Genomic DNA, 12,738 nt, shown 5'->3' with positions numbered 1-12,738 from the left:
ATTTTCATGAACTTATTTTAACTATCAATGTTGTTGTTTTTTAACCTATAACTGAAAGTATTAAGTCTGATTTCAGCCTCTTTCTGTCAGCTTTCTGTTACATGTAACTTTACATGGAAAGAGAATTCTGGCTTGTTATTAGGAAATATTCATAAGTTGGTGGTCTCAATTGAACTAAAGTAGGTGTCAGTGTACATTTATATACAAAACAGATTGAATTGAATTTGATATAGGGATCTGTGTCTTATCATCTTTGTACTGAGCTTTGTATGTTATTTGGGACAATAATGTAATAACTATAATCTAGTAATTATTTTAAATCTTCTACTTCATTTTCTTAATCAGGTATAGTAGGCAAGAATAACCCTATAATATGAGGACAATACATTAAAATAAAACAGCAGTCTACTTCTTTTCTTTTATTATTAATTTGCTATTATGTGTAAAATGATCTAGACAAACTTCTCTAGTATTCTATTTTTCAACTTAATTTTCATGTTGATTGTAAATGTATGTAAATATCTCCATTCTACTTTACCTTAATTTCCAAAGGCCTTAATAGTCTTAGAACTAATTTGCCTCCAGAGTGACTAATATCTTTTTATTCTTTAATCCAATACATAGAAAATTTGCATCTTGTTCCAAAAAGAAAACTATCCTAGTCAACAGGATTTGTGTCAGAAGAACCTTGAATTTAATCTCATTTAAAGATAAGATAATATAACTGGTACACTGAGTATCATGAGGAAAGACTCAATATTTTAGATTCTTGTGACTAGTATTGTTATCAGTATTGACATAAATACAGTAAGTATCTAACTTTAATAAAAACTGCTTTAACTGCAAAATGTTTGTGCTCTGAAAACTCAAGTACATTATATAACATTTGTATTTAGCTCCTTTTTGCCTTCTCAAGAATTTCAACAACTTATAATGAAGGTGATAAAGGGCCAGTTGAAACATATTTAAAGAAACTGATAATATTTTAATTTGTCAGACCCATGTACAAGATCCTCAATTTTAAAGGAACTGTATTAAATTTATCAAATGATATATATTGTGAGTAATATAATATTGTGAGTAATATAGCACAAGTTATTTTAATGACATCTCTGGGGAAGAAATTAAATTGAGTGTGTAATCTGAGGAAGGTGCAGTCAGGGTCCTTTTCCACCAAAATATATACTTACTTAGTGACTCCATAGTTGCTAGAAATCAGAATGATCTTCACTTCCTGTATTCGTTTCCTGCCTCCCTACCTGACCCAAGTCAGAATTTCCTAGCTTTATTTTTTCTCTCATTAGTTTATATCTGAGATGATTAGAATACTTTAAAATTTTATTTCTTCATATTAGTTCTTGAAAGATAGTCTTTAACCTCCTTCTCTAATCTTGTCTTGCTCCCCAGGGTCCTATCTTCCCTGCATTCAGGCGTGTGTATCATATTTAGGTAGGTGACATCTGAGATTCATCTTTCCAGATAAACACTTCAGTCACCTCAACCACATAAATTATTCACTTCTGTTATTTGAAAGACTATATTATCTACTGTTACAGTGAAAATCTTGGACACTACATCTTTTCATTTTTTATGTACTTTAACTTCCCATTCATCCTTAGTTACAGCCAGAATTTTTTTTTTAATTCAAACTCCATTTCTTTCTTTCTAAATTAGATATGTTAAACCTCTTATTTTGTCTTTAAATTAAGGAAGACCCTTGAAAACTATAAGCTGTTGTCTGAAATCTGTTCTATTTAAAGTTTGATTTTCTTTATTCCTCATATCACTTTCCAATACACAAGATTATTGTTTTAAATTCCATGTCTTTTCATCCATTCTTCTAAACAAGAATCTATCATGATCATCTTGAGGATTTTTTAAGAATTAAAGATCAACTATGTAGTGCAGAATGACTTTTAAAGTTTTTTTTTTAATTTTAATCATATCCTTTATGCTCTGTTCTTAACCAACTTCTGGTATCATATAGATCAGATAATTTTTTTTCTGGACTATAATAAACCAGACAACCACTGTGATTTTATTCCTTGGTATCATGTGAAACTCTGGAAGATTTTTTAACAACTCAGTAAATTATATAGAAATTCATATATATTCTACTTGAGAGTTTATTGTTCAGTCCCTCTATGTCTTTGAAAGGCTCTACTTAATCTAGAATGTTTTAATATCTGTATCTATGAAGATATTTCTTAAAATGGTCCTATACTTATTTTCCTTCTTGGGAAGACTGCACCTTGGGTGCAGTTTTATATAGTCAGACAAATCCAGAATTCCTTGGAACCTGAAATGCTGTCAAGTTAACACCATGGATGCCCATCTATACAGGTAGAAGGAACTTTACCAGATCTGTACACTGATGGCTGAATACATAAAGCTGAGTTCATGCTGAGCCAAACTCAGGTGTTCACAAAATTGTAGGTCTGTAAAAGGATTTTCTCATTGCTTCCCTCAATATTAACTAGTATGTACATGTCTTGAAAATTTAGCCCATGCTCAGCTGGCCTCTTCTAAGTCAAACCTTATCTCCAACAATTTAAATTAAAAAAAAATGTCTCTAAAGCTTGAGTTTGATCCAAAAAACAAAAATGTAGTCTTTACTGAGAACCTTCTCAGGCACTTCAGTTAACTACTGGACATTTCCATTTATTTTCTAAATATAAATTAAAATGTATTCTGAAATTAGATTTTATCTCATTATAAATACTCTTATTGCATTTCCGATTTTCTTTTTATTAACTTCGAGATAATAAGGCCAGTAATCTAGTTCACAATCAAGTTTTGCTAAGTAGATTTTGTCAACAAAGTATCTTTTGGTGAATTCCAAAAAGGTATCACAAATCTCATCCCAGCTTGGACTTACAGTGAAAAACCATACTCCTTCTAAATTAGTAACAGGGCATGTCTGGGAGCAATGATTTGGTTAGCTACAACAAGGATTTTTTGTTTGTTTACTTTTGCTTTTGTTTGTTTTTTTCTCCTTAACTGCCCATTCTCTATTTTGGCAACAAGTTGAAGTAACCCAATTCCTTAGGTAGGAAACAGCTATAGTTATTTAAGCCATACTTAGCTCTTCTGTGTCAGAAGAGCAATTTTAGATGTGTAGCAATTATATTTTAATACTGTAAATTGATTCTGCAAGTTTTAGAGGTTCAGAGTTGTGTGAATCTCCCCAAACCTTCCTAGTAAACTTGTGTGAATAGTAAGATGATGCTAGTGTATTTCTTTTCTTTTCTTTTCCTTTTTTTGTTGTTGGTGGTAGTCGTGGGGCTTGAACTCCAGGACTGGGTGCTGTCCTTGAACTCTTTGCTCAAGATTAGCACTCTACCACTTTGAGCCACACTGTACTTCTGGTTTTCTGATGCTAAATTGGAGATAATAATCTCACAGACTGTTCTGCCTGGGCTGACTTTGAACTGCGATTCTCAGATCTCAGCCTCTTGTGTAGCTAGGGTTACGGGTGTGAACCACCAGCACCAACCTGGCAAGGTGTATTTATTTTCATAATTTTTTTCAGGGTATGTTTCAGTTCCCAGGTAGTAATACAAATACCTACTAAAAAGTGACCTTACCTTTAACTAATGTTGCTGGTGAAAGGATCCTTCATGTCCATCCCAGGGGACCACCCTGAGGCAAACAGGCACACATGAAAGATTATTATAAGGTTTATTAGAGGGGCCAAAGTTCCCAGGAGAAGGAGCACTGGCACCCGCCCCTATCCAGGTAGTAGCAGGAGGTTCTCCTAGGCAGGAAGTGAAGTAGGTGGGTGCTCAGGTGGGTCTGGGTGGAGAGAGGAAGTGGCCAGCTGTAGGACAGGAACTCCAGGGCAAGGAGGAGCTCAGGTATGGGTGGAGCTGAGTACTAAAATTGGGCATAATGCTAACAGTTGGTCCAAAGAGAAAGTTACTGTCAAGAAGGAGACATTTGCAAGTAGACATTTGCACTTTACTTGTAGTTTTGCATAATAGTTCTAGGAATGAACATTGAGAGTTTTTTTGGTTGGTTTGTTTTTCTTTTCTTTTGTGTGGTATTGGGGCTTGAACTCAGGGTTTGCACTTGTCAAGCAGATGCTCTATCACTTGAGCCATGTTCCCAGTCCATTTTGCTTTAGTCATTTTTCTGAATAGAGTTTCAGGTTTTGGTGAAGATCGCTCTAGATAATGCATCTCTAATTTGCACCTCCTCAGTAGCTGAGACCACAGGTGCATACCACCATGGGTGGCCTCACTTTTTGTCTTGGGTGGTCTCTAGTGGCAATCCTCCAGATCTCTACTGACCAAATAGCTGGGTTTGCAGGAGTGAACCATTGCATGCAGCTTGATGCTGAACTTTAATTAGAGACCCCCTTGGGAAATTGCTTAATTACTCGAGGTCTATGCAATTGAGACATAAATAATATCCATTTAAGTTTTTTGAAAGGAATAGATAATATATGTGAATCGTTAACAATGGTTCCTGGAATGTAGCAAGAACTATTTGTTATTTTATTCAGAGGCTTACTTATATTTTTGATTGAATGAAAATGTATCCTTGAGGTGCTCTCGGGCAGATAATAAAATTCATCATTCACTACCTAAGGTTTCTTCTTTCTATGCTCCAGAAATAGATGGGAAGTATGAGGTACTAACCTAAATGCCAAGTAAAACAAATTATAATTTACCTAAGATGATGCTGTCCTTGAGGCTAGCAACAAGGGTAAACAAATAAAGCCAGTTGTCCCTTTTAAATTAGAAATGAAATGCAAATTTCATCTACCTTTTTGTAATTTCTACTTTTGATGGAAAAGCATATTTTATTATCAAAGAATTAAAGGCTAGATAGCTATTTTCCTTCCTTAGCTAATGATATAAACAATGTTTTCTTTTCTTTCAAACACTGTCCTGCCCTTCACGAGCTTAGAGAATGCTAGTGTCATTCAGACAGTCAACTGATTATGTATTATATAATAGAGCAGAAACTGGACTAGACCTGTTTTTAACTCATGTCTTTTCAGTCGCGGTTGTCTTTCCTGATCAGTTAGTCAGTCGATGAAGCAGAGCAAACTAAACAATAAATCACCTGCTCACTCATTAATATTCAAAGTTCTTTATATATTTTGTTTTTAGGTTTTTAAAAAGAAATGAAAATGAAAAATGTAAGTTATGTTTGGGTGATTAATTATTTATATAAATTTAATCTACCAGAGTAGATGTGCATATTCACTTATGTACTTTATTAATGTCAGTAAATATAATTTGGCTGATATGCACAAATATATCATACTGGTCCACATCCTTTCTGTTCTGAAGGACCATAAAATTACACATTGCATATATGAACTAACTCCTAATATAGTCTGACACCTTGCTGAAATTTGCAAAAAGTTAATAATGTGCCCATAGAACTCATATAGTTCAACAAATCAGAGCAACAAACAACTTTTTGTTATAAGCAAGCATTAAGAAGATGAGAATAAGCCGGGCGCCGGTGGCTCACGCCTGTAATCCTAGCTACCCAGGAGGCTGAGATCTGAGGATCGCGGTTCAAAGCCAGCCCGGGCAGGAGAGATCGTGAGACTCCTATCTCCAATAAACCACCAGAAAACCGGAAGTGGCGCTGTAGCTCAAGTGGTAGAGCACTCACCTTGAGCTGAAGAGCTGAGGGACAGCGCCCAGGCCCAGAGTTCAAGCCCCATGACCGACAAAAAAAAAAAAAAAAAAAAAAAAAGAAGATGAGAATACAAAAATTCTATGGCACATATAAACTTTTCTTTGGAGGCCCACCATTATCTTTATATCCTTGATAGACACATGAGCATTTTTCATATGCATTTCTTCCATTTGTACATGTCATCAATAAAGACAGAGTCAGATAATATACAATAAGATAATGAAATCTGTTAAGAAATCAAGTTTAATAACGAAATTCAACATAAGTATATATTTTAAAAACTGAGATGCTCAGCCAAATATATAATTAATGTTATTAATATTCTGCTTTCTAACTCAAAGAGGCCAAATAATGTTCAGGATAAACTCTCCATTCAAGTGGCAATAGGAAATGGATAGTAATTTTGAGTCAATGGGGGCAAAGGTTCTTAACTCTAAATTGTAGGCAGAACTGAAAACCAGTAACTTTCAAATGAGTCACAGAAGTTCCTTCTTATGCTGAGCTTTCAGGTTTGTCCCTTTATTTTGTCAAATTAAATCTAGTCTCATACAGTCAACTCTACAATTTGAAATTCAAAATTATTTGAAATTTGATTAGAAATTATTTTTATTACTATAATAGTATTTAATTAAAGGCTTACAGATCTATTTACAAAGTTATCCATGTAAAGTCTTCATTTTTAACTTATTGCAAAATATGTTCTTCTCACCCAGTTCTTACATGAAAAATTAAAATGTGAAAAAGTGGACATTTAGGGAAAAAAGTCTCATTAGAAAAAAATAGATTCCTGAATTGTAATTAACAATAATCATGTAGTAGTCAATTAAAATAGTTGTTGTTGAATTATAAAAGACTGATACTTTATGAAGCTTAAGGTTACATACTCATACTATTTTAACATCAGCATTTATGTGTTCAGTTCTTTTATGATTTTCATAATAAACTTCCTTGGTTGTTTATCATTAAGAAATGTGGCTTTTTCCCAAGTTAACCCATCAAATTCTTAGAAGATAAAACACAGCCCCAGAAAATCACTGGTAAGTTAAAGAAAAATTGAAGGGATGTGTAAATCAGTTTGATTTAGAAAAATAAAAATAATTTATTTGCTGAATCATACTGAGTTTAACAACAAATCTGCTTGTAAACATATGATATGAAATAAGCATTCTCTGAAGTGAAGGTACTCTCATGAGTACCATGTTTTAATTCATACTTCATTTGGTGGGCATTTAAAAAAATCCAAATTCTAGTTTTATAGTTAAGGCTTTAGACAAGCTAGACTTTGTAAATATAAGCTTAATTTTGAAGTATGCATACTTTAGCATTTAAATGAACAGAGTAGTATTAAAACACAAAATAGCAAAGATCACAAACTATAAGATAAAGACAAGAGTGTCTCAGAATTTCCAAACTATGAATACTAGGTGAGACAAAGGGGGAAGATGAAACGATATGTATAAAAAATGTTAATGCACATATTGTGTAAAGGTTGTCTACAAATCAGCAAATAACTTTTTAACAATCCAGGATAAATGCTGGCAAAACATAAAAGCAGAGAGTTCACAATAAGTAAATAATGTACTTATTTATTAAAGAAAGCAGGGGCGGAGGTGGGGGAAGGGGGACGAAGCCTACTGAAACTTTAGTTCATCTCTTTATACAAAGTGGAAGAGTGGTAGGACTGTCACTTTACACTTAACCTAATTAGCAATGATTGTCAGTCTGATAACACTGAAGCTTTGCAAAATGGGAGATATCTACACTGTTCAAAGGAAGGTAAATTGACCCAAACACATTTGGTAGCACTTTAGATGTGTTGTAAATGGAAAAGCAAGCTGGAAATATGACCCAACAACGTGGTTTCTAAATTTTTAGGGAAAACAAAAACAAAACAAAAAAAAACCTCATCGGTCTGGACAAGAGATACACAATGTAAGGAGACTGCTACACATAGATTCTTAGATTCCTCCAATATTAAAATGTCTGACTCTACCAACTGAATTAGAGGCAACATTTCAACATTCAAAATATTTTAGATTGAACTTACAATCACCCAGCCTTTACTTTGAAACAAATGAGTCATCTAGGCATACAACAGACAATGGCCTCATATCTAAAATATATTTAGAACACAAGAAACTAAATCTCCCAAAAACAAATCCTCAAAGAAACAAGTGCCCCATTAATAAATAGGCTAAAGACTTAAAGAGAGACTTCTCTGAAGAGAAAGTAAGAATGGCCAATAGACACATGAAGAAATGCTCAACTTCTCTAGCTATAAAAGAAATGCAAATCAAAACAACATTGAGATTCCACCTTATCCCCGTTAGAATGGTTATAATCAAGAAATCTAATGACAACAAATGCTAGAAGGGATGTGGACAGAAGGGAACCCTACTGCATTGTTGGTCGGAGTGTAAACTTGTTCAACCACTCTGGAAAGCAGCATGGCAGTTCCTCAAAAGAGTGGTTCATGCCTGTAATCTTAGCTACTCAGGAGGCTAAGATCTAATGATCTCTTCAAAGGCAGCCGGGGCAGGAAAGGAAAACCGAAAATGGCATTGTGGCTCAAGTGGTAGGGCGCTAGCCTTGAGCTGAAGAGCTCAGGGACAGTGCCCAGGCCCCGAGTTCAAACCCCAGGGTTGATCAAATAAAAAATAAATAAATGAAATAATAACAATAAAAAAAAACTACTGAAGTCCCCTATCACCCAGCAATCTCACTTTGGGCATTTACCCAAATGACCCCAAACAAGGCAATACTAAGTCTATCAGGACAACAAAGTTTATTGCAGCATTATTTACCATAGCTAAGATATGGAACCAACCCAGATAGATCAAGAAAATGTAGTATATATATACACAATGGAATTCTATGTTTCCATCAGAAAGAATGAATGACATTGCCCTATCATATTAAGTGAAGTAAACCAGACCCAAAGAAACATAGATCCCATGGTTTCCCTCATTTGTAATAATTAGTATATGTCTAGGATAGTGTAGAAGAGGAACATAGTAGCTCAATAGCTAGGCACATATGACCATATAAGATGATGCTAAGTGAAATGGACTCCAAGACATGGAACATGAGGTTTTTCTTTGTTGTTGTTGTTTTTAATGTACTATGTGTTTCTTTTGTGTCCCCCTGTCCCCATTGTCACTATATTTGATTTTGTTACTCTGGGTTTGTATATGCATTTATCTGAATTGGGGAAGGGAAGGGGAACAACAAAATGATGAGACAAAGGACAAAGAGCAAACCAATGTAACAGTTATACTCCAAGACATTATGTTTACAACTTGAGGGGACTGGATTGAGGGGGAGGGAACAGTTGGGAGAAAAATGAGGGGAAGGGTAACAAGTTCGACAAGAAACATATTCACTATCTTACATAGGTAACTATAACCCCTCTGTACATCACCTAAACAATAAAATTAAATTAAAAAATAAATCAATAGAAACAGATTCCTAATGAATTAATTAGCTATTTACAGAAGGTGAAGGATTTCCAAACTATTTGAATGAAAGTTTAATAGGCAGGTTGATTAAATTTTAATACCAAACTTGTTAGCCATTAAAAGTGCCCAGTGTGATAAAGATGTCAGTCCTTGAATTTATGACTTCATAAAGAAATGATGAGAGAACTCTTGATGAGCAAAAAATATTTCTTTGACAGTTTGCAATTACATTATTTTTTTAATTAATTAAGCATTAAAATGTGAAACTATATTTCTAACTTTTAATAGTGTCATGAAAATTCTAGTAGTTGTTTTTGTTTTCTTGTTTTGTTTTAATAACAGTTTTGATTTATATAGTAGTGTCTATTTCATAAAATAGTGTTACAGAGTTAGAGTAATTATTGTTTATATTATGTTTTGGAGATCAATGCTATAATTTTGTTATCTAGAATAGCAAAATATAGGACAGAACATTTAAAATAGATAATGTCTTCAAACTCTTTCTCTGTAGTTCTGAACACTGCCTACCTTTATTTGAATTTGTTGACTTATTTCACATAAAGTATATTCAAAATTAAGCACTGAAAATTGCTGACAAGCATATAGGAAAATTAGTGCACTGTTCAAAGGGTCCTAATAGAAAGTTTTTTTAAAAAGGAGGGAGGATCCTGGAATGTTTGAAAATCAGAAAATATATTTAAGTAAAATTATCAGAGTGTGTGACCTAGGGTGAATGAAGCATATCATTTGGTTTATGTATTAAAAGCACTATTAAAATAGTAGGGCCTGGTACTGGTGGCTCACACCTGTAATCCTGGCTACTCAAGAGGCTAAGATCTGAGCATTGTGCTTCAAAGGTAGTTGGGGTAGGAAGTCCATGAGACTCTTATCTCCATTTAACTACCAGAAAAGCTGGAAGTGGGGTTGTGGTTCAAGTGATAGAGTGCTATCATCACAAAAGCTCAGAGACAGCACCCAGGACCTGAGTCCAAGAGCCAGAATAGGTACCAAGAAAAGAAAAGGAAGAAGAAAGAAAGGAGGAGGAAGAAGAAAAAGAGGAAGATGAGGAAGAAGAGATAGAAGAAGGAGGAAGAAGAGGAGGAGAAGGAGGAGGAGGAGGACAGGAGGAGGAGGTAGAGGAGGAGGAAGAAGAGGAAGAAGCAGAAGAGGAGGAAGAGGAAGAGGAGGAAGAATAGGAACAAGAAGAGGAGGAGGAGGAGGAAGAAGAAGAGAAGAAGGGGAGGAGGAGGAGGAAGATTATTAGATGGTATTAAAATCTTGCTAAGTTGTAATTTCTGAGTTGCAATCTTTCTCCATAATTGTATATTTCAGTGGATTGTTTTAACTTATGTTAACACAATAATATGCATTTTGTGTAGTGCTAATGAACTGTTTTCCAATTTTCTTGAATACATCATATTTCACTAGCTAAGAAGACCTCTTTTTTATTTACACCATTTTTCTGTATAACTATTTTGGCAATAATTAGAACCACAGGATCTTTTCCCTAGAAAGGAGTTTAGGCATGTCTGATTTTGCAGTTCAGCATACAAACCTAAATGCAGAGTATTACCATCTCATAGAGACCATATCACGTCTCTTGGCTTACATTCCAATTTCTCTTCTATAGAAACTATTGTCATTAGAGAGACACTGTTTTTACTTATGGGAAAGACAACAATATAGGTCCAAATTAAAATCTGAGGATAAAAATATAAATGTATCACTGAATAGTAATGCTTTAAATATAGCTCTTATATATACATACATATACACACATCAGTCAATATATTAGAAATTAATTCACTTAAAATATGCAGCAGAAAAGGAGATATGCTAACAAAGAAAGGAATATTTGTCATTCCACATTGTATAATGAGCTAAATGTTTAAATTAAGCCATCTTACTCTGTGACCACTGAAGAATTCAGTGGGTTCGTGGGATAATCAAGATCTTATATGACCACTGTTTGGTCTCCAAATCTCAAATAATAATGCAAGCACATTTTTTAAATTTAAGTTTGAGGGGTTAGAGGGAGTTAGCAATTCAGACCATTTTAAGAGCTTTCAGCTCACTTTTGTTACTTAGCTGTCAAAAAGAAAAGTGCTTGAAATATATACTGAATATAGATTCCAGTGAAAGCCAGCTTTCATTATTTGCCTGAACTGCTTTTCATTTCACAATTCCAAAGCTTACTGATCTGCCTTAGATTCCCAGGCCCAAGTTACAAGCCTCACAGTGAAGTATTGCAGACAATGAGGTCATTCAGGGGCTTCTAGTGTCAAAGCACATACTCAATAGTCCTAAGAAAAGTAATATCACAACTCTGTGGCAAAATTATACATTTGAAAAGAGAAGCCTTGTTATTATTCCATTTCAAACCTTTCATTGAAAAATTATTACATCAGCCTCAATATTCGGGTATAAATAAAAGGAACCTTCTTAAAATGACTGTTTACTCTTTTCCATGGGTCTGACTTTCTATATCATTGTCAGGAAAACTCCTCTAGGCTTCCCCATATGAAATATAAAACAGCTATTTGCTTTGTATCTTACTGGTGCCAGATTTTTTTTGGTGCCAGATTTTTTTTAAGTGATTGTCTCTCTTTTGACAATTGATGGTTTACATGTGTTGAAATTCAATCTTAATTGCTTTACCATAGATTAATCTGATTCAAGACCTAACCCTAATTTCTCTCTGCAAATGTGAAGGTATTACTAGACTATAGCCAGTGAATTAAATCATATAAAACAACTATTTTTTCCTTAGTCACGTTATTTTTTACCCTCACTTGAACATTTTACTTATTGTCAGGTAGCTTGCAGTTTAGTTTGCTTTGGTTTATGGCATTACTGTAATTGTTTAGGTAGCATTCTATAGCTTCAAAATATATACAGTTATTTATTTCTGTCTTTAAAGTTTCAATATATATTAAAAGGAAACAAAGAAATAACATCAGAAACCAGACAACAGGCAGTCTTAGATAATGTACTCAAAATGATCATTTGCTTATAATGGGTGGGGAACAGACTTTTAATTTTACAATTTCATGGCAGTGTCAGATTAATGTAGTATTTCTTTTTATTAATTAAGTGGGTTTTTCTCCCATTCAGTTCTAGAAACTTCTAGACACTTCGTATCAAACAGTGATATTTCACCCTCATATTCATATGCCTTCCAATATAAAAGAAAATGATAAAAAAAAAAGCATTCTTTTCATATATGGGACTATCTACTTCTCCCACAAATACCTACTTTCTTGTCTTCAAACCCACTAGCCAGTAATCTTAAACTTTTTAGCTTAAAAACAGTGACAGATGTCAAGTCTACCTGCAAGGGACTTGAAAGTCTTCAGTAATTTCACAGCTGTGAAAAGGGAAGTTTACAAACCAGCAGTTAGTTGGGGGGGAGAAAGAAGAGACAGATTAGACAGAATCCTTGAAGACAGGTATCAGATTTCAAATGACCTAAGTCAATGGAGGAAAACAAAACCAAAGAGACTTCTGCATTGACAAAGTGAAATTCAATGCCACTGGAGAGAAAAGACAAAAGTATCTTCCCATATGAAGGATGGAGAAGGACTAGGTTCCATACAAGATTAGAGATCATGACATT

General features: G+C 34.1%; 1 protein-coding gene across 25 annotated transcripts in view; it reads left to right on the top strand.

The window, feature by feature from the left end:
• The window catches only part of Adgrl3 (adhesion G protein-coupled receptor L3), a 735,816-nt gene that overhangs the window by 681,974 nt on the left and 41,104 nt on the right, over positions 1-12,738 (top strand). The gene's annotated exons all lie outside the window — the stretch shown is intronic.

This window comes from Dipodomys merriami, unplaced genomic scaffold (genome assembly GCF_024711535.1).
Source record: "Dipodomys merriami isolate MVZ:Mamm:240054 unplaced genomic scaffold, mDipMer1.0.p SCAF_9, whole genome shotgun sequence".
In the NCBI taxonomy this organism is placed as follows: domain Eukaryota; kingdom Metazoa; phylum Chordata; class Mammalia; order Rodentia; family Heteromyidae; genus Dipodomys; species Dipodomys merriami.
The sequence above is the reverse complement of the archived record's forward strand: the minus strand, read 5'-3'. Positions and strand labels throughout refer to the sequence as shown.